We start from the raw sequence: 24,348 nt of genomic DNA, 5'->3' as shown, positions 1-24,348 counted from the left end.
CCTCACCGACATTTGGTGTTGTTCTTGTTCTGGATTTTGGTCATTCTAACAAGGGTGTAGCAGTATCTCATTGTTGTTTTAATTTGCATTTCCCTGATGACTTATGATGTGAGGCATCTTTTCATATGCTTATTTGCCATCTATACATCCATCTATACATCTATACAAAGACCTATTAAGGTCTTTGGCCCATTTTTTAATCAGATTGTTTGTGTTCTTGTTGAGTTTTAAAAGTTCTTTGTATATTTTTAACAATAGTCCTTTATCAAATGTGTCTTTTGCAAATATTTTCTCATGGTCTATGGCTTGTCTTCTCATTCTCTTGACATTGTCTTTCATAGAGCAGAAGTTTTAATTTTAATAAGTCTAGCTTATCAATTATTTCTTTCATGGATTGTGCCTTTGTTGTTAGATCTAAAAAGGCATCATCAAACCCAAGGTCATCTAGGTTTTCTATGTTATCTTCTGAGTGTTTTATAGTTTTGCATTTTGCATTTATGTCTGTATCCATTTTGAGTTAATTTTTGTGAATAGTGTAAGGTCTGTGTCTAGATTATTTTTTTTCCAGTTGTTCCAGGACCATTTGTTGAAAAGACTATCTTGGCTCCACTGTATTGCCTTTGTTCCTGTGTCAAAGATCAGCTGACTATATCTACATGGGTCCATTTCTGGGCTCTCTATTCTGCTCCATTGATCTATTTGTGTGTTCTTTCACGAAAATCACATTGTCTTGATTACTACAGTCTTATAGTAAGTCTTGAAGTTGTGTAGTGTCAGTCTTCCAGCTTTGTTCTTCTCCTTCAATATTGTGCTGGGTATTCTGAGTCATTTGCCTCTCCATATAGACTTTAGATAAGTTTCTCAATATTCATGAAATAACTTACTGGGATTTTGATTAGGACTGCACTGAATCTACATATTATTTATTTTTCATTCTTTAATGGGATTTAATATTGCTCTATTTTATGTTATAAATATGCATGTGCTTATTTTACTAGTCCTAGTAAACTGTAAATTCTTTAAGGTTATTGGTAATTTGGTAACTTATTTTTGAAAATAATTTGGTAACTTGTTGATTTGAAATACACAAATTGTGTTCAGCCCAATGGAACTTTTTAGAGATAGTAAGGAAACGGTGAGGGTTGTTAACATATAAAGCAGGATTATGTCCACAACTCATCCCCCAAAAATCAGACCATTCCTACTTATATCTATTTTATATCTTAATCTGCTGTACTTTTAAAAGGGTTTCTCACCTTAAAAAAAGTTTAAAAATCATGGTTGAGATTTGCAGGTGAGATGGTAGATTGAATACACACTTTTATCTCTGTTCCCTCCCCAAGAACCAGTAGAAAGACAACAAATGATTTCTAATGCCTAAAGCTATAAAGATAAAGATAATGGGAAAGGAGAAAGCAGCCCCAACACTTTGAAAACTAAAAGGCAGGTAGATGAGTGGTAAGTGACATGGAATTAATTGAGTACTAAGCTGCCATGAAGAAATCTAAGAACCAACTTAACTTATACATCACAACTGCAAAAGCTCAGGAACTGGTTGTACCACATACTCCTGGACGTGGGAATGAAGGTGGTACCCAAAACAGGAAGCTGCTTATGAAGCAGTTAACTGCCAAATCTCCCCTACTCCAGCAGGAAACTAGAGGGCTACTCTCTTCTGAGGGTAAAAAAAAAAAAAAAAAGTCTTTCCAAGGGACACTAAATACAGTTAGGCTGGGACATCATATTGAGAAAAGGGGAAGCGAGGAAGTGAAACAAATGTTTACACACAGAATGTTAGTTCCCTTAGCTTTTTTCTCACATACAACTTCTAGAATGCTTGCATCTAGGGAGGATTTAGAAGAGACGACTCTGAGCGTTTAAACTAATAAAGAGAGAAAATAAAACAATACTGACATTTTGTGTTTGCCAATATAACTGCCCAGCCAGATGGTCTTCAATTAAGACCTCATTTGACAAACCACACTCAAAAGTTGAGAATCTCAAATCAGCCTCTCTCTTTCTCACTATTAAAATTAGCAGAGTCAAGGATCACCAAATATAAGGAAATTTCTCTGGTGAAATACAGAGAACAAAGAAATCAAGCATACAATATGAAGGAAACAGAATCATGCAGAGAAATTTAAAAAATTAAAAAGTCATAAATAAGTGAATATATTTCTTAGATGAAATAATGACAGGCTGCCGTAAAAGAAGAACTCTCATAAAATAAGGAAGAGCTCCTGTAAATTACTGTGATAGCAGAAATAGCAGACTCAACAAAAGTGCTAATAGGAAAAAAAAAGATAAAGAAATGGCAAAATAGCATAGAAAAGATTAAACAATTAGAAAACTAGGGCACAAGGCCCAATACCTATATACTTGGTCTTCCGCAAAGAGAGAAAGAGAAAGTAGGGAAGGAAATAAAAAAATTCAAGAAAATTTCCCAGAACTAAAGGACTTGAGTTTTAAGATTGCAAAGCTCCACTGAGTGACCTGCATGATGGATAATGATATACCAGCACTAATGATAGACATTCACTGTAATATCATCATGAAATTCTATAGCACCAGGAACTGAGAGGAGATTCTCCAAACCTGCTTATGGAGAGAATAAACAGACTTCCAATGAAAGGAAGAGTCAGAATGGCATCTGAGTTTTCAACAAGACAGAACCCAGATGTCTTCAAAATTCTGAAAGAATAAGATTTCCTAACTGTAATTCTGGACCTGACTGAACTAAAATTAAGTGTAAAGGTAGAAAAACGATTTCTACGGATATCCTGTATCTAAACAAAAAAAAAAAAAAGGAAAGAAAAAAGCACTCCTCATGAGATCATTCTCTGAAACCTACTAGAAAATGGGCTTCTCTAAGAAGGGATAATTCAAGAAAGAGGAATACAAAGAATCCAGGAAACAGAAGGTCCAACTAATAAAGGGCATCAGTCCCCAGGAAATCGTGAATGAAACACCCAAGACCACAGCTGAGTAGATGCCTAGAAAATGACCAGTCTAGATGGGAACACGTGAAGGCTTCAGGGGAAGTTGCTTTTACAATGAGAAAGGTAGATTATCTGATGCCTTCTTCCCTAAGAGAAAACTTACACAACTGGGAGAAGAATTTGCAGTTGAATTTGTGATAAGTTCATAGAGAGCTAAGCAAATAAATAGCAACAAAAAATTAATTCCAGGGGAAAAAAATTTGCCAGAAAGGAAAATTAATCATGAGACCTAGCTCAGCTGAGAATAGCATTTGCATAGTCAAATACTATAAATGCTTAATATTGATCTAAAGAAAATTATGACAATTGTATTGGGAGGCCAAGAGGATTGGAAATTGTTTGTGTGTGTGTGTGTGTGTGTGTATGTGTAAGCATGTAGGCAGAGCAGGTTGGAGGAGAGAGGAAGAATAGAATGTGAAATGCTGATCTTCTTTAGAGGAAAGTCAATAGATAAAGTTTAAAACTGAAAAATAAAAACACAGCAGTATACACATATTATTTAGAAATATGGAGGCAATAACACAAAGAATGAACTAGATGAACTAAAAATAGTTATCTTAAGAGTAGGAAATAATTGAGGAAATGGGGGTAGGGGACAGTTATTTTTCATAAGTATCTTGTAGAAAAATTATATGCATATACTTGATAAAATTGTATGAATACTTAAGTACTTTAAAGCATATGTATATCCTTTGATAAAAACAAAAACTAATTTTAAATATCTAAAGTAAAAATCAATAATAAAATTAGTTTCTTAAAGCCTAAAATGTGGTATGACTTCAATAAATACTTTGATTTAAATAGCCTGGACTAAGCCCCATTTAACTGAAGATATTGCATTAGAGTATGATATGCTGCACAAGGATGACAAAAGAATTTCTCAACTCATGTCATCTTTGACCAAGAGCAGTTGTGTAAAATGATGTGTTGAATAGGATTTTGAAACTGAGTGTAAGATAAGTGGAAATGAGTCTGTAATTGATTAACTATGTCTGCCATAGGTAGAAGAGTGGATAGTGGCAGCGTGTAGAGGAAGTATTTTCCAATCTCAGTTAACGAGGTGACAGTAAGGTCTAACGAGTTTCTCCAGTTTTCAGTCTGTGGTTTTAGCTGATCAGCAGTATTATAAATGGAATGATTATATAATTTATCAAGCAAGTGGAGATATTTTTGAAAGTAAAATGAGCGGGGTGGGATGGCTATTGATAATTATGCTGGGACCACAGGGATAAATGGGGACAATCCTGGACAGTCTCCATTTATACCTGTGGTCCCAACAAAATTATTTATGGTCACCTTAAATATAAACTGTAATACTGAATAGAAAATGGATCCATATGGCGCTAAAGTTATGGTTTAGAATTATTCTTAAATTAATGTTGAGGAGTGAGTGGTAGGATATGAGATGTCTAACAGCCCTAGAAATGGTATAATACAAGAGCATGCAGAGCATGGATAGAGACCGGTGGTATTTCAGGCCATTTCTCTGTCTGATATACATACATATATAGATAGATATAATTTTTCAGTTTATTCATAACCATGAAACTGGTAAGATCTCAAAAAGAAAATACTAAAATCTAACTTTGCAAGTTGCAGATAGCAACACAAATGAACATATTATAAAGGCTATGACATTATTTTTATCTTAAAGCAGAGAAAAAATCTGAGACAGAAAATGTGACTATTTTTTACCTGTTTTATTTTATTAATTATTTTATTACCTGTTTTTATTTTATCTGTTTGGCTATATCTGTTCTTCCTATTTTAAAGCTACAGAATTTTAAGATTTTTCTCCATTGTTCTTTTTGCCCTTTCATGTTGAGAAAAATTGTTTATAATTCTGTTCCTTTTACCTGCATTTATGTTAGTTCTCTACATCTTATTTTGCTTTTCCATGTGTTTTAACCTCGGTTAAGTTAATGGTTTCTCTACATTATAGTTTTTGCCTAATTAATTTTGGCATTTATGTTTATTGCTCCTTTTCTTTTGCTTTCCTTATAGCTATTTTTGTTTATTTCCTAACTTCTTAAGTCAGATTTTTAATTTATCTTAATTATTTCTTGTGTTAGTACATGTGTAGGGCTGTGAGTTCTCATCTGAGCATGGCTTTTGCTATTTTTCCCATGTGGTGTCTTCATAATCATTATTTTCTAGATATTCTATAATCTTGGTTTCAATTGCTTCTTTGGCCCAAAAAATTTATTGAGCGAGTTTTAATTTTCTTAATTTTCCTCCGGTAAGTTTTTCTTTCATCTGGTAAGGAAAGTTATTACTTTTTAGCTTTATTACATTGTGATCACAGAATGTTTGCTGTATTTCTTTAAACACAGTTTTTTTCTTTGAGGCCTAACATAAAAACAATTTTTATGATTGTTTTCATTGTATATTTGAAAAGAAAGTATGTTTTTAGATTTCTGGGTATAAAGTCCTATGAATATCAATTAGATCTAATTGATCTAAAGGTTTACCTTTATACTTTTAAATATACTTATAGCACCATCCTTTGCTTAATTTCAGATTTAGTTTTTGACTACCATTTGCTGTCCTACCCCCTCTACAAGAATTGAAGAAATCAGTATTCTGATCACTATCTTCTCCACTATCCCTTTCCCAGGTCAACTATGTTAAGATAACTATCTATCTTGTTAGGATTTATAACATTTACATTCTGTTTTATAACCATAATCCACACTTCTTTACTCTTAGTCCTAGAATTAAATGGAATCAATTCTCAGTCAGCAGTATTCTACTATAGTTTGTTCATTAATTTTATTTTTGGCTTACATTTTTCCTTGAGAATTCATTTTTTAATACATGCTCATAGGATGCATAATCCCTGTGTTGTGGAAAATTCAAATAAGTTTTTAATTATCTTTATACTTGAGTGACATTGTAGATGGACATAAAATTATTGGGTCACATTTTGCCTTCTGTGGGCTTTTAGACATTGCACCTCTGACTTCTGGCGTTAAGACTTGCCATGAGTAGTATGAGGCACATCTGATTACTCACTACCTTCTTCCCCAATTTGTGACTTGATTTTTTTGCCTGGTTGCCTAAAGGATTGTTCTTTCTCATTAAAATCCAATAGGTCTTAGTATTAGTCTTTCTAGATAAAGATTTCTGATAGACATTTTAATCTTTTAAACTATAAATTTAAGTCCTCTTTTATTTAAAAATGTTTTTGTCTAATATACATATGTTTTTCTCTGCCCCATTATTTTTACTGTCTTCTTCCAGAACACCAATTACAAAAATGTTGTATCTCCTTTGCCTATGATCAAGATCTATAAATTTCTCTCTAACATGTTTTTAAAACGTCTTTGTTCTATTCATTTTTTTTTGTCTGCTTTGCTTGATTCTGTCCTCTTTGTACTTTATAGAGTTTTCAGCAGTATCTCTTCTTTGCACTGTTTTCAATCCATCTTTCTCTTTGTGATTTTTTTTCCTTCCTTTTATTCCTGAACTCTGCCAGCTCACATTTCATCTTCTATTGTCTGGACATATTTTATGTTCATTCTGGAAACTCTATTTGGGATTTTTATTTTATACTATTGATTGATGCCATAATTTTTTAAATATAAATATATTTCGTCACAATTTTTACATGCCCCATTACAACGTGTTTATAATGAACATTCTTCATCTGTCATTTTTTCCTTTCATTTTCTTCATATTTTCTTACATTATCTTCATATAGACAACTTTTATTTATATTAAAGGTCATTTTATGGTTTCTTTTAGTGAGATGACTACTTCTGAGAGCATCTACTTAAAGGAGATTCACTGGGGAAAGGAGGCCAGGGGCATGTTACAGACTAGCAGAAGATCTTATGTAAGATTGTACTGTGAGTTCCTTTAATATTTAATTCTTCCGAACAACCTTGTATTGGCAGTGCAGCACTTCTCACGATACAAGATTTCTCGCCTCATTCCTTCATTCATTGATATGCTACTTCCTGAAAATTGGTATGTCCCTGTGATTCTTGTTCAAACTCAGCTAGCTTCTTGAGACCTTGTGCTAACAGGGAATACTGGCATGATTTCATCATGCCTTTCCTGTTCCCAATTGGTTTTGTTGTTATAGGGTATACGCCTTAATTTGGAGAACAGTACACTTTTGGCTTTGTCTGAGTTCTGCATCCATTTTCATCCTCTCTCATCATTACCTCACAACTATCTGTGATACTTACTGCATTTGGTAGTATTTCCTGAAATATTCAAATATCGTTTGACTTCTGGTTTCTTTAAAGATGCACTTATATTTTTGTTTCTTTTTCTCCTAAAATTTTTTGTATGAGAAGTTGGGAACTGTCAGCCTTTATTTCAATGTGTTAAAACTAGAAGTAAGAGTGGCAATATTTTTAAGTCTGTTTTAAGTCCTAGGAAGAGAAACATACCTTCATCCTGAGGATGTTAGCAGTGTAGAATTAGCATTAGACTCATGGGGTATGTGTTTATCTCATCATTTGCCCTATCCACTGGAACACTGTTCAGATTAGAGAGCATTTTATAACGTGAGGAAACCTCACAGAAATGTTTGCCTTTTCTCTATCTGATTTTAGGATCCAAGATAATAAGTATTTCAACAGCATACGAGAAAAGATCACAAAATGCTGCTGCTGCTGCTTTTTTTTTTTTTTTTGGCAAGGAAGATCAGTCCTGTGCTAACATCTGCCAATCCTCTTTTTTTTTTTTTTGCTAAGGAAGTCTGGCCCTGGGCTAACATCCGTGGCTCATCTTCCTCCACTTGATATGGGATGCCACAGCATGGCTTGCCAAGCAGTGTATCGGTGCATGCCCGGGATCCGAACTGGCAAACCACAGGCCACCGCAGCGGAACACGCACACTTATCCGCTTGCGCCACCAGGCCGGCCCCCACAAAATGCTTATTCTTAAAAACAAAGTATTTATAAAATTCATCCTGACCTTTTATGTAACTTGGCTATATTAATTTTTTTAAAAATTGGCAAATTGAAAGAAAACTTTCAAAACACTTTCATATAATGCAAACATCAATTTCACTTTTACAAATATTCGCAAATATTTCACTTCAAGGTGTAATTTTAATCTCGCAACAAAATTATTATAAATAATTCAAAATAGCCCTATATTTAACTATTTATTAATAATGCGTCCAACATGTATTATATATATTCTATAATATGTAAATTATAATTTTAAAATATAGAAATACTTTATATAATAATTTTATATTTATCATTGAAACAATTACAATTGTTTATATGACTTCTATTTTAATCATAAGGTCCTAACAAATACACAGAAAACAAGTTATTTCAGCCGACATAAGAGAGATTAAAAAGCAGACATAGTAAATATTATAGCTAACATTTATATAGCAGTAACTAGTTCTAAGCCCTGTAATAAGTACCTAATTCTATCCTCATCATACTCTTATGAGATACATATTATTATTATTTCTACTTTATAAAGAAGACATAGGCTCATAGAGATTTTGTGCTGTGGTCACAGTCACAAAGCTAGTAAATGGCAGAGCTGGGATTCAAACCCAGGCAGAATGACTCCCAGTTCATTCTCTTAACCTCTTGCCTAAAACTTACCCAACAAAGTGGCAGAAAATTGTAGAAAGCACACTCACCTGGATGAGTGTTCAGTTTTGTTGAGCACACTCAGCAGTTGGCACCACTTAGTAATCATGAGTGGCTGTTAAGTCAGTGAACCAAGCACATGGCCTGGAGTTTGAGGAAGGATCACACTTTACAGGAAGGACAAGATAAGGTACTTTCAATTAATTCAGTGATCCTCCCAACAATAAAAGAAAGACCAGGTACATGCTCCTTGGATAAATATCATTGCAAATGAGAATCCTATGATTTTCACAGTTCAGGCTGCAAATTAAAAAAATGGCCAATTTGGGGCTGGCCCGGTGGCATAGTAGTTGAGTTCTGCACGCTCCACTTTGGCGGTCTGGGTTCGTGGGTTTGGATCCTGGGTGCAGAGCTACACCACTCAACAAGGCATGATGTGGAGGCATCCCACATACAAAATAGAGGAAGATGGGCACAGGGCCACTCTTCCTCGAGCAAAAAGAAGAAGATTGGCAACCCAGGTATTAGCTCAGGGCCAGCCGTCCTCACCAAAAAAAAAAGAAAGATCAATTTCACGTAAAGCAAGAGTTCTTTTTACAAATATTAGACAAAAACCAACCTTCACTCTCCTACAAAAACTCATTTATTTACTATTAGGATAGATTGGTTCTTAATTGGTGGCTATTTTGCTTCTCCTCCCAAATGAGGACATTTGGCATCTCTGGGGACATTTTTGGTAGTCACAACTTGGGGGGGAGAGTTCTAGCATCTAGTGGGCAGAGGACAGGGATGTTGCTAAACATTCTATTAACACAGGACAGCCCCCCCAACAAAGAATTATCCAGCCCAAAATGTCCATAGTGCTGAGGTTGAGAAATCATGAAATACATATGTGTGATTTTTAATTTTGATGAAACTTTGATTTTTATTAACATAAGAGAAGAAAATAATGTGACTTGGGAAGTTAAACAATGCTCTCCTCTTCCTCATTCCTGCCCCAAGTTTTAAGTGATTAGTTGGGAGAATAAAAGCAAAAGAAAGAAATTAAGTCCTCTACAGTGCTATTTTGGAACTCAGAGAACTTGAGTGGATGGAAACTACTGAAGACTGCCTGCTATTTGTCTTGACTTTGAGATTCTTGGCTCTTGAGATTCTACTTCAATTCTGGACTTTTATCTCTGCTCTTGCTTCCACCAAAATACATCTGCTAGCACCTTGTTCTTTAAGTTAACTGTTCACAAATATTGAAACATTAAGAAGAATTTGCTGGCTTTTAACTTTTGCAGGCTAGGTTATTTGGATCAACCTTCCCTCTGGAAACAAAAGCTAAAAATGTTTGCTTTGGTGTTGAGCAAAGCAGAAGAAAAGAAAAAACGAGAGAAGGGAGAAAAAGTCCCTTAGAACTGTGGGCAAAGACAGGACTTCATGGTAGCCTGAGTCAGCCAAGGAACCACCAGCCCTGACATGGTTGTGGCTAGAGCAGTACAAAGCCATTCTGGAGGTATGTAGCTACATCATTAGACTTAAGGGAATACCACAAATAATTTTTCAAGGGCAATGACCATCAAGCAGTATAAGATAATTAGATCTGAAAAAACAAGGTAACATGAATGAAAACCAGCAGAAATAACAGATATCATAAAAAACCAGTAAACAGTTTAGTTACTGGAATTATCAGATATAGATTTGAACACCATGCCTACCATGTTGAAAGACAAATATCAAATATTACCAATTACGGTAAATTTGAATGGATAAATGCTCAGTTAAAAGATAATGGCAAAATAAAAAAATCCAAATTATATCTTTTTTCTAAAACCTAAGAAAACAGATATATAAGTAGAAATATAAAATAGAAAAATGACAGATCCTTTAAATAATAACTGAAAGAAACCTGGAGTGACTACACTAATAATAAACAAATATATATTAAAACAAAAATCATTATTGGAGACAAAGAGTTTCACCACATAATGACAAAAGTTTTAATTCGCCAGGAAGATTTTAAATTTTAGACTTATATGCACCTGATATAATAATCTGAAGAATTTGTAAAGCAAAAATTGACAGGCCTAGAAATAAACTAATTCACAGTCACATTAAGATATTTTAATATTTCTCTGAGTAATTGATTGAAGCAGCAGCAAAAGATATGAACAGAGATAGAGAAGATTTGATTAATATTTACATTCTTGATCTACAGATAAATATACTGCTCCCAACAACTGTAAAATATACTTTTCAAGCACACATGCTATATTTTTGTAAACAATATATGCTGAAATATAAAAGTCTCAAAATTTTTTAAAAGATTGAAATTCTACGTGCATAATCTCTAACCACAATGAAACTGTTAGAAATTAGTTCAAAAATAACTAGAAACTTCTCATATGTTTTAAATTAAGAAATGAACTAAATAATGCATAAATCAAAAAATATAATGGAGATTAGATAATATTTTGGATTCGATGATAATAAAAATACTGCATATCAATACATATGAGATGTAGCTAAAACAGTACTCTGAAAAAATATATAGCCTTAAATACACGTAATAGAAAAGAAGAAAGGCTGAACACTAAGAAATCAAACATTATCTCAGAAAGAAAGAAGAAAATGGCATAATAAACCCAATGAAAGTAGAAAGAAGACAGTTTTTAAGACATCAGAACTTAATGAAGTAGAATATAGACATAAAGTAGAGGGAATCTATAAAGCCAAACTTGACAATCATCTGGCATGATTGTTCAAGGAAGAATTGGATAGATAAATTCAAAATGAGAAGTAGAGACGATCAAAGCTGTATTTTTTTTCCTTCAGGGATAAATGAATTTCAAAGGAACTGCCTCATAATCTAAAGGAATAAAACTCTTGATATTCATGCTGCCAGTATCTTGAGATTATAATGATTTGCCTTCTCCTAACTCTGCCAAATTGTATAAATAAGACAATAAAGATTGTCCTCTGAAATTGAAAATATAAAGCCAATATCAAATAGATAAGCTAATAACCTCACCTTTAAGATATTGAAGAGTTCTCAGGCTTGGAAAAGTTGAATTCCACTAGATAAAGAATGGCAAGATACCTCAAGAAAGACTTTGGAAACAAGAGAGCTTGATCAGCCATGGAAGCCTTAGAGAAGATATATCTCAAAACCAAACACTTGGAGTACACATGAAAGCCTGTCTGGGGAGGAGGATACCCTGCTGGGCACAGTGATCCTGTCCCCATGGAAAGTGCACTATGTGATGGCAGTGCCATTAAACATCTTCCTTCCTGACTACTTTTTTCTGGTTCTATGCTTGTCAAGAAGTCTTTCAAAAATTTGGTTTCATTTGCAGTTTGCCTATGGCATGGATTTTTGACTTCAAGATTCGAAGAAAGCCGTGGCCCTCTCAACAAGGAAAAGAAAAACAGGTTTGCATATATACGTACAATTTTTCATGCAATTTTGGGAGGTGATTGTGAAGACCATCCTGATAATCCAAGGCCTAAAGGGGAGAATGTGCTAAGTAGGAACAATATTGGACCTCCTCATAGTTCTAAATCTCAAGGTAAATTAATAAATTAGCATTCTGGTTCAACGTTTCAGTCTCTTGTGGACCTTTCCAGGAAAAGTCAGTGTCTATAAGTCTGAACAACTTTGGAAAACTGAAGAAACCAGCATTCTGCATGGCCAAGCCAGATGGAGGTGGCTGGGTTTACTTTCTTGTATATAACATTTGAACTTATTCAGCTTGAATGGAGGAATCTCAGTCATCAAAGTGATTTTGAAAAGAAGGAACACACCTTACATTACCTACATCCCTGGCAGGTATTGTCAATGGGCAAAGCCAACTTGAAGGAATATCTGATCTTCCAAACAGTTTTCATCTTTAAATTTCAGTTTTGTTAGATCTAAAACAAACAAAAATAGATTCGTTAATATGAGTCTGGATATTTCCCTTACCCATTAATTTACAAACTTAGATTTGTAGCCAGACAGCTTAGAAATGCCAGTGAACCAAAAATACATGAGCTTGTTAAGCAATAATTTGTTGGGAGATCCTTGAGAGAGGAGTGAAAAAATAAGTGAACGATACTATGTATATTAAGAATGTTAAACAAAAGAATGAACAGCTTCTTAGATAAGTCTTTGGAACTTAATTACTAATCAATTTTCAAGGATCTCAATGAATATTAATAGCCAAAGTTTAATGCCAATGCATAATAAATAATCTTAAAATCACTGATGTGTATTTTGAAATGGCAAAGGCAAAGAAAGAAAAAGATAAGTAAGTCAACAGATTGAAAGAAAATTAAATATGGGTGACCTAACCAAAGCTGTTAGCTTTTCTTTTTTCCTCCCTATAAAAAAACAAGACTGAGGGGGCCAGCCCTGTGGCTTAGCGGTTAAGTGCACGCACTCCGCTACTGGCGGCCCGGGTTCGGATCCCAGGCGCGCGTTGACGCACTGCTTGCCAGGCCATGCTGAGGCGGCATCCCATGTACAACAACTAGAAGGATGTGCAACTATGACATACAACTATCTGCTGGAGCTTTGGGGAGAAAAAGGGAAAAAAAGGAGGAGGAGTGGCAATAGATGTTAGCTCACGGCCGGTCTTCCTCAGCAAAAAGAGGAGGATTGGCATGGATGTTAGCTCAGGGTTGATCTTCTTCACAAAAAACATAAAAAAAAGACTGCATTTACCCACATTTTACCCAACCATCATATAAATTAAATATACATAGATTTCTAGAAAGAGCAGCAAACATGGGAATGCTTTTCCTTCGTGTTTGCTCTGGCATTGGTAAGATATGAAGATCAATCAGTGTACCTCCAACTTCAAAGTTTAGCCTATATTCAAAACAATCTAAACAAAGGAATTGATTTATCATTTCCCTCTTATTATTTTTATTCATCCACATAGAAGAGACTGAACACATTCTCATAAAGATTAGTTTTAGGCCCAAGACGTGTCTCTACATTGGAAGCCTCAAAGATGCACGCTTGACTACTAGAACATTTATTTGGTGGTGGTTGTGATTTGTCTGGAAGTTAATGGAAGAAAATTGTAATGTAAGTCTTTGTATACCTATGGGGAGGATCTAGGCTTACTAGGAGGTGTTCCCTGTATAATTTTCCAGAACAAATATTCCTTTTAAAGGAAAATTGTAAGCTTCAACTAATAATGGTCAATGTCCTGGTGACATTTTATATTACAAAATGCTCTGATTTAAGTTTACAACAAAAGTTCTCAAATATAAATACAAATCTCCAAATCTTTAATGTTCAGCTCAAGACAAAACAAAATTAAACTGTTTAAAACATAGAAGAAAACAAAATTCTCAAGAAAATAAAAAACGATTGGATGTTGAGCAAATCTCTTTCACGTACTCTGGTTTGACAGCTTTGATTAATTAAGGATAAGAAGTTTCTTTTTAAACCCAATATATCAAGTCAAACTCAAGTCCCAACTCTTTATTTTCTCCTACTGGGTCTTACAAATAATTCCATGAATTCTTTAACAAACACTCATTGATTATGACAATGAGGAGCTTTCTTTGAAGTCAAGGGGCTCTTAGTAGATGTAAAAATTATTGCTAAGGGAGAGAAATTCCTTTCCACTTTAATAACTGTCTGTAGCATCCACAGTTTTCACAAGGCAGGAAGGACCACAACTCACGCGTGAGAGGGCACCCCTCATAAGAGGGAAAGGAAGAGAGATACGTGGTGACCACAGACAGTTCAGCTTTAGCTTATTCCCAAAACACTGTGCTCAAGCTAAAGGCTTGAAAAAAGTTGAACACGAAACTAACAACTTTGGATTTTCTTCTGGTGGGGAGGGGACTCAGTATTTTTGATCAAAGGTGAACATAATCATGAAAAAACTGTCTATCTTCACAACTTCTTTAGCCCCTACGCTTTCTTTTACTTGTGATTGTCTATATTCCACTTATATCAAACCTTTATGGGTGTGCCACCTCACTCCCTTTGTGGCTTATTCCAATAGACATATCTTAGTCCTTCTCATACTTGACTTCTAAATAATATTTGACACTGCCGATCCCTTATTTTTTGAAATGCTCCCTCACATTTAATTTTCTTCTGTTTTGGATCTTTTCTTCTCCAGCTCATCCCTAAATGTTGATATTCTTGAGGCTTGGACCAAGACCTCTTCTCTCCTCGCTCTACCCACTCTACCTACATAATCTCATCCAAGCTGGTGATCTCCAACCTACGTCTACAACCAAGATGTCTCACCTGAGCCTCGCATCCATACATCCACGTGCCTAATGAATTCTGAGGTCCCTTTAATGTCCTGTAGGCTCCTGAAATGCAATTTAGTCAAAGCTGAAATTTATCAGCCTCACCACAAACCTACTCTTCCAGATATGTTAGGTAATGGGACCTCTAATCAATAGGAACAGAAATCTGGGTTAGTGATGAGAGTCAGATTTCTCCAATATAGTTCCCAACATAATCATGGCTTCCAAAGTATTCTTTCTAAAGTGTGTATCATGATCCTACCTCCTTAAGAACCCATTTCTGATTCTTCACTGCCCAAGAATATGGCTCACTTTAATATCACATTCAAAACCCATCACTGACTTCAAACTAAGTTTCCAGTCTTGCCTCTTTTTGTCCCCTAAGCCCCTGTGCTCTTGTCATACAGAACTATCTATCGTTCTTCAAACATGGCAATAATTTTCACCCCTTTATGCTTTTCCCCTCTATTTTCTCTGCTTAAAATACCTGTGTACTCCCATCAAAGTCTTACTCATTCTTTAAGACTGAGATGAAACACAGAAGCCCCCAGACAGAGCTAATTCTGTCTTCTCATACGGGCCCTGAGCACTGTGTTCAATCCTCTCGTCAGCCCTTCTGTATGTGGTGTTACTATATCTGCCTCACACGCTGGAATATAAACTCCATGAGTGTAGATACTCTGTTGCCTATATCCTTCATGTCACATGTAGCAAAATTCCTGATGCGCTCAATAAACTTTTAACAAAATTTCAGCGGAGCACCCCCCACCCAATTCACGTAACCATAAGTCTATCATGTTAGCAACAATTATAGGTCAGTGTTGACCCCAAAGTAAACACTCAAGTTCCATTCTTGTTTCTTATCCATGAGCTCAGGTTGTATGTATCTTACGGTCCTTTTGAAATAGAATTTTTTCATTTTAGGGACCCTCATTTTCAGGGGAGCAATGACTCCATTGTAAGCTGATTTATGTGGCTTCAGGAAGGTAGGACTTACAGGAGGGTTCTAATGGCACTTTCTGCTCACTTATTCCATGTGTGTCATTCAGCCATGGCTCACAATGCTATAAAAATGTCTCTGCCTGCATGATGAAACACGTGTATCCCAAGGTACGCCAGAGATTTGAAAATAAAAAGTAAATCTCCTCCTTGGGTGGGATCCACATTATCATGCAATTTGTGAGCTTGCCCACGTGAGCCTGTTTCAGGCACTTTTAGATCAGTGGAGCAGCTATTAAAGTGCCATCAAAGCATTTTTGACTCCATAGAATTAATCATGAAATCTGTTCCTGCCAGCTCACTTATCATATTCGAAATATTAATTTAGAGCATAATTAAATCGGACACCCACCGACAGCAACATTTTGCCCTTCAGAACTCCCCTTCATATTGATTTATTAATGGCTGCCAGAACAGTGTACTAGAACAATTTATTACTTCTTTCTGGATGTTTCTGTATGCTTACAAATAGTCCTTGGGAATGAGAGGTGTTATCTGACAGTCTTTTGACAGAGATATTTTTCAATTTGCATAACATTTGGGGGATTTATTGAGATTTAAAGAAGAAGTTTCATCTTCCTATTGGTGGCAATGGGTGATTTGTTTCAAGAAGTTTTAAAGCCGGGGTGGTCGTTTAACTGTGGTGCAAGTCGGAGATAATATAAAACTTAGCGCATCACTGAAGCCACTCTCCACTGTGATGAGGTACTGTAAAATGCAGAAAGGAAGCATAGGGTGTCCTTTTATGAACTATGTAAATATTCTTTTTACTTTTGCTATTAAGACCTTAAAGGCCGCATCAGCACTTGAATACCATGAAAGTTCAAATGATCAACTGTGGCAGTACATACTCCAGGCAGTGAAAACAAATAGTCCTCTAATCCTGAGAAAAAAGGCCTTTACCCCTGGACTTCAGAGAGGAATTACACTGAGCAAAGCCACTGAACAACCCTCTTACAAGGGCCCAATTCACCATCTCATTTGTGTAAATAGTATCACCAAATACAGATACAAATACGAGATAGTCTTGTTTGAGCAGTAAGCTTTGTGCTCATTCATTTAGTCATTCAACACATTTTTAATTGAGTGCCTACTACCAGGCACTATTCTAAACACTGGGTGTTCCATGTTGAATGAGATAGACAAGGTCCCATATGACATCCCAGCTCACACAGAGCTTACATGCCTAAAGAGGCAAGGGGGATGGTGACAGAAAATAAGAAAGAAAGAAATAGACAATTTCAGATAGTGGCAGGTGCTGTGCAGAAAATAAGATAGGGTAAAGGAATAGAAGGTCACTATGGGGTGGAGAGATACTGCATTTTAGTTAAGCAGTCAGGGAGGCCTCTATAAATAGCTGGGAGAAGAACATTCAAGCAGAAGAAATAGTCAGCATAAGATTTTTGCTGTAGGAATGATTTTGTATGTACAAGAAACAGAAACAAGCCAGAGGGACTGGAGTATGAAGAATGAAGGGGAGAGTGCTCATAGTTGAGGTCAGCCAGGCAAGAGTCAGATCTTTAGGGGCCTTGTGTATATATAATGTGGTTGATGTTTTAAAATATCACCCTGGCTACCCTGTGGGAAGATACTTTAAGTCTATTATCTCAATTAATGCCCACCACCACACAGTGAGGTAACTACTATCACCCATCCCATTTTAGAGAGGTTAGGCAGATTAGCCAAAGGCACAACTAGTTAGTGAAAGAGCTGACATTCCAGCTGCACTCAGTGTCCTTAACCATTGTGCTGTGCCACTTCAAGTGAAGTACAAACATGATACAACTATTTAGTTTCTTCCAGATCCAAGGCAATCAGCACCCCACTGTCGCAGGTAAACAGATTCCATGTAAAAGGAGTCTGTTATCTCACCATCACCCTGTGCCCACAGTCCTGCACACAAAGCCAGATTTTAGAGGTAGATTCTCCCATTCATTGCCTTTTGGCTAGTTACTTGGGATTTGTCCTATCTCCCAGCTGTCTCCTTCCTCCGTGGCTTACCTGTTCTCCATCTCCTTCACCTATGATCACATTGCCATCTTCTGAACACGACCATGATGCACAAGTGATGGGGTCTTTCCTAGTTAGTCTCTGTGAATGCTGGTTGTGTCTTCATAGGCTCAATTCAGAGGTTCCTCATCATTACGCATCCAGCGTGAGTTCAGCTATCTGGAGCATTCTCATTATAGGCAAACAAAAATAAACAGTTTGACCTTTATATGCTACGCTATTAAAGCAATTTCTCCCCTTATTATTTTTACTTTTCTTTATATTTATCAGGACTGAATCATACATTAAAAATTAGATCACAGGAAGATAATATTAAGTATGAATAATAAAAATAGCCCCAAATATGTTAATAAATACAGCATTTGCTAGCTAATGTTTGATCTTTTGTAACTAGGCAATAATTTGGGGAAAACAAAAATTAACTTTCATTTAAATTGAGACACTTAACAGATATCACTATTTATTATCTATTCATCCATCTATGTTATCAATATTTATCTACCTACCTATATATCTATAATGCATTGCTAAATCATTTATACATAAAGATAAAAAACAATAGAAAAAAATGTCAGTGGAAGACATCCTAATTAAACTGTAATTATAACCAAAACCTAAATGATGATTTCTGCCAGAATGTATCAGCTCTTGTGTTAGATGTTGTGACTATATGTAGGCAAGAATTTTTTTCCTAAAAAAAGCAATAGTGCCAATAGCAAAGCCATAGTGCAGCAATTGTTTTTCTACTTTTACATATGAGTGAGAGTAACATCAGCAAATAAGAAAAAATAAGACAATTAAATTCACATACTTAGATATTCTCATTCTTGTACAAACTAGAAACAGACAAGAAGATAAATTAATAAAAGAGAGGGAAGTCATAAATCTCAGCCTAAGAAATTACCTAAACTGTGGTGAGAATATAGACCTGGGAATTAAGACGACGTTGTTCTACCTCTGACTTGTCACATGAGACGTTTGACCACAGTGAGCCTTGTTCTCCTCATCAAATGAGGCTAGTAGAATCAGTTCTTACCTCCCGTACTTAGTTGATAGATAATAAAGTTTAGAAAACCTGCCAAATGTAGGTGGTGAATCCTTACTCTTAACTTTCTCGGCCTCCTTATCTCCCAGCTTGCTATTGACTATCTAGTATCCATAACAAGAGATGCCAAAAATCTCAATAATCAAGATAAATAATATTTTATTGCAATATTTTAAAAAAAATCAAAGTTAATGCAAAATTCATGGTGACAAATGTCAAAAATTTAAAATAAAGACAAGATCGGTGTTACCGATTTTTCATTTTGCCTCAGGCTCCAGCATGGCACTGTGGATTTGTTCATATTAATTTTGACTTTTAAAAATACTGTATTTAAATATAATTTATCCTGACTACTGAATTTTTTGGTGTCCTTTAAATTTTGTATGCTAGGCAAGTGCTTCACTCACCTCACTCATTTCACTCGATCCCCTGTCCTGTTTACCAACCAATTCCCTAGGAGCTCTGAACAAACTAGAGTTGGTGTTATGGATGCAGATAAAAAGAATAGCAGAAGTCACTGGATAAAGTGTAAATATAACAAATGTTATGAAAACCTAACTGTACATGGGGCCTGTTCTGCTTGTGTCTGCACTTGCTTTCTGTTTCTTCCCTGAAGAAGCTCAGACATAGAGCTCACTATGTTCACCAGGTGCTACAAGAAACCCACCAAATAGTCCATGACATTGGAGTCTTCCCTGATGATGTCTAGGGTCGAGAAGTCTACATCATGAGGTGTAAAATTTCCTCTGGACCTCCTGTCTGTTCCTCTTCTCCCTGCATCTTGAGCCCCTTCAAATGCTTCTGAAAACTGGTGGCGCATGCATCCAGGTTTGTAGAACCTGCTTCTCCACCAAGACAGCTGGCTTATCAAAAAAGTTTCCCAAAAGGGAAAAAGGTTTTCCTTAAGAAGAAATATCTTAACTAATTTTACTCTTCACCACCCTGCTATAAAACATATATAAATGTGATAAAAGAATAAGATACATTATAAGGGTCAAAAAGATTTCCTTTAGGAACCTTTGTCCAATCTGAAATTGATCATTTTCTCTCTTCTCATTCACTTCCTAATGCCAGCAAAAAGTTCTATCCAAGGTAACAGATTTTGTTTACCTTGGTTCAGTCATCAATTGAAATGGAGACTGCAGCCAAGAAATCAAGAGAAGACGGAGACTTGGAAGGGCAGCAATGAAAGAACTAGGAAAGATCATCAAATGTAACGAAGTGTCATTAGAGACTAAGGTCAAGATTATCCACACCCTCGTGTTCCCAGTTCCTATGTACAGGAGTGAAAGCTGGACAGTGAAGAAGGCATACAGGAAAAAAAAAAGATTCATTGGAAGTATGTTGTTAGAGGAGAGCTCTACGGATACTCTGGACTGCCAGAAAGATGAACAAGTGGGTCCTAGAGCAAATTAATGCCTGAACCATCATTGGAGGCAAAAAGTGATAAAACTGAGGCTGTCCTTCTTTGGGCACATGATGAGAGGGCAGGATTCTTTGGAAAAGACAATAAAGCTAGGAATAGTAGCAGGCAGCAGGAAAAGAGGAAGACCAAATACGACATCTATTTACTCCATAAAGTAAGCCATAGGCATGAGTCTACAGAAGCTGAGTAGCACTCTTGAGGACAGGACATTGTGGACATTATTTATCTATAGGGTTGCCAGGAGTCAGAGCTGACTTGATGGCACATAATAACAAAGGAAACAGAAGTAGCTTTCTCTCCTTCAAGTTATTTTCTTTTTTTTTTTTTTTTTTTTTTTTTGTGAGGAGATCAGCCCTGAGCTAACATCCGCCAATCCTCCTCTTTTTTTGCTGAGGAAGACGGCCCTGGGCTAACATCGGTGCCTATCTTCCTCCACTTTATATAGGACGCCGCCACAGCATGGCTTACCAAGCAGTGCGTCGGTGCGCGCCCGGGATCCGAACCAGCGAACCCCGGGCCGCCGCAGCGGAGCGCGCGCACTTAACCGCTTGCGCCACCGGGCCGGCCCCTATTTTCTTATTTTTAATGGCCACCTTTGCTCAGGAGCCTTCATCCTTTCCCGTAGCAAATATATATGGGTTTTTCTCTTGATCTCTGTGGGAAGAGAAATACATGCAGCAAAACACAGGAGATGGGGCCGGCCCTGTGGCTTAGCGGTTAAGTGCGTGCGCTCTGCTACTGGCGGCCCAGGTTCGGATCCCAGGCGCGCACCGACGCACCGCTTGTCCAGCCATGCTGAGGCCGCGTCCCACATACAGCAACTGGCAAGATGTGCAACTACGACATACAACTATCTACTGGGGCTTTGGGGAGAATGGGGAGAAAAAGGGGAAAAAGGAGGAGGATTGGCAATAGATGTTAGCTCAGGGCCGGTCTTCCTCAGCAAAAAGAGGAGGATTGGCATGGATGTTAGCTCAGGGCTGATCTTCCTCACAAAAAAAAAAAAAAAAACCCCACAGGAGACTCCTGAGGTCTACCTATGGTCCAGAAGAGGAAAGTTTGGCCCTGGGATTTGTCTCATAATGCTAGGGATTAGCTGTGAAATCAGAAGGCTCGCTTTCCTGTACCACAGAGTTCTGGGAGTGGCACCAGAGCTCTGCCGCTTATTTCCCTGAAACACAGCTAAGGTGCAGGCTACCTGAGATACACTGTTCTCATGCACTGAATGCTTTTTTGGAGCTTCATGCCTTTGAACTTGCTGGTTCATCTGTCTGGAACACACTTCCTTTCTCTATCTTACAATGCTCATCAATCCTTTAAGACTGTTCAAAAGTCTCCCTAAAAAGCCACATTAGTTTCCTATTGCTGCTGCAACAAATTACTTAAAACAATACAAATTTATTACCTCATAGTTCTGGAAGTGAGAAGTCCAAAATGGGTCTGCAGGCTCTTGGGGAGAATGTTTCCTTGCTTTTTCCAGCTTCTTGACACCACCTATATACCCTGTCTCTTTGCCTTGTCCTCCATCTTAAAAGCCATCAGGATAGTATCTTCTCATCTCTCTCTCTCTTCGATCATCACATTGCCTTCTCCTCTCTGACTCTGTGCCTCTCTCTTATAAGGTTCTTTGTGATTATATCAAGCCCACCTGCTGTAATCCAGGAATATCATCGCATCTCAAAATCTTTAACTTAATCACACATGCAAAGTTCCTTTTGCCATGTACAGTAACATATTCATGGGTTCTGGGGATTAGGACATGGACATCTTTGATGGGGAGGACATTATTCTGTCCACCATAGAAGCCATCATTGATTTCCTCCCATAGAATAAAGCTTTGCCATCTTCTAGGCACAACAGAACCTAAGCTGTGCGATCCCCTCAGGGATAGGTATAGGCAATTGCCCAGGAGGCTTATCTATAAAGGATGTTAGAACAATGCTGTAAACGAAATGAGTTGAAGGAAATTGTATTTGCTAGAAAACCTCCCAGGAAGGAGGTCTATTTGGTTAGGAGGAATACTTCCATGAGCTATTTAGAGGGGAGGGAGGAAGACGGGGCTCCTAAGGCAGATACTGGCTACCACACTGCTTTCTAAAGAAGACTCTGCTATCCTCCTCTGCCCTTTCCCACCACAGACTCAACCCCTTTTCTAAACAATGAATACACATCTAAACGATATTCATCAGAAGGGAAACCAAACTATCAGCCAGCACAGAGGGCCAACATATCCCACCCAGTTGGAGATCTATCTATATTTTAGTGCTTATTACTTTGTTATAAATTTCTTTATTTCTAAAATGGTGATAAAAGCTTTTCCCCATATGGTGGAGGGAAGATCAAATATGTAAAAAGTTTAGTACAGTGCCATACACATAGTGAATGCTTAATAAACCTTAACTATCCTTATTGGGCATTGTTATGCTTATATGAGGGCCATCTGGTTTGATAGGCTTGTATTCTTCAAACCCCAGTATTAATAATTTCTGCAGTGGCTAGATCTTCAGTGTCCAATACAATAGCTAGTACCTACATTTGGTTATTTACATTTACATTCAAAATAATTAAAATTACATAAAAATTAAAAATCCAGTTCCTCAATCACACTAGCTACATTTTAAGTGCTCAGTAGCCACATGTGTCTAATTATTACCCTATTGGACAGCTCAAATCTAGATTATTTCCATCATCACAGAAAACTCTACTGCATAGCCCATTCAATAAATACCCCAGTGTCAAGGAATATTGTAAGATTTTTACAGGAGGTAGAGAAGTTTAATGTACTCATAGAATCACACATATGTGACAGTCATATTTCTTTCATGGTAAATCTTAAAACCATTATAGATCTGAAATTAAATAAACAGCATTTTAAACTCTAAGATGAATATACAGTTTGGGCTTTGAAGTTTCTGATATTGTGATATTCTTTTTTTGGCCTCTACCCTCTAGCACCAATCAGCCAAAAATCTATTAACCTTTTCCTTGTGGTATTGACACTATTTTCTCATAATCTTCAAAACTCTGGCTAGATTAGGTGAGGCCAGAAAAGAGAACACTTATAATTCAGGTCATGTTCACATTATCAAGGATGAACAATATGTTCCAGTAATCTGACTCTCAACATATCACCTGTCATTACTCTAACTTTTTTTTATATTCCACCTATATTTTCTCTATCTAGCCCCTATGGTAGTGCAGAATTTATTCTTACCATAGGTCCTCAGTATATAATAGAGTTGAAAATGTAGGCTAAAGCAACAATGGCAAGTATGTCACCGTTCCAATAGTCTGTACCCACAGCAGACATTGTTAATCAATCCATAACATTCTCCCCATTGGCTTGGATATGGCATCAGAATCCTTCTCAACACTGGGCTCTAGCTAGCATCTATCAGTTGATATTGGAATTTGAGCTCAAACCTACTTGTCATTCCTGGGTCAAAGAGTGTTTAGTGGATAGAAAGACTCAAACAGAGAAAAACCAATTGTCCTGTTTAAACAATGCTACTTTCTTTAAGGCACAATCACGCTTCATTTCTTTTCCTTTTTCAGTATAAGAGAAATGTTCTTTAACCAAGAACTCAGTGGAGCAACAGTGCCACCCAGTGGCTGGTTAGGTTAGATATACATTTAACTGTAACATTTTAACAGAGAAACTGTCTTCCACAAATAAAAATGGGAACTGCAGTTGGCTATTAGCTGCTTAAGCTGCTATTCACTGTTTTTCTAAATGATACACAAAAGGTAGGAGGCATCCTGAGAAAGAGAATTGTCTTAAAACAAAATCCTCAGCACGTTTCGGCAATCAAATCAAACAGCTCAACAAAAAGAAAGGCTCCTCATGAAGTTACAAATGAACAGGATGGATTTTTACCTCTCATTTATAAGTGGGTAGAATGGGCAACAGTTCCCAACACCTCCCTCCCCCTGGTGAGCATGATTCTTTTTTTCCTATTTTCTGATAAATCAGTGTGCTAAACATACCCTACCAGAAACATTAGAGTCAGTATATGTATTGCAGCATTTTGTATGTAAAAAGG

Source organism: Diceros bicornis, chromosome 1 (assembly GCF_020826845.1).
Source record: "Diceros bicornis minor isolate mBicDic1 chromosome 1, mDicBic1.mat.cur, whole genome shotgun sequence".
Classification (NCBI taxonomy): domain Eukaryota; kingdom Metazoa; phylum Chordata; class Mammalia; order Perissodactyla; family Rhinocerotidae; genus Diceros; species Diceros bicornis.
Note: the sequence above shows the minus strand (reverse complement) of the source record.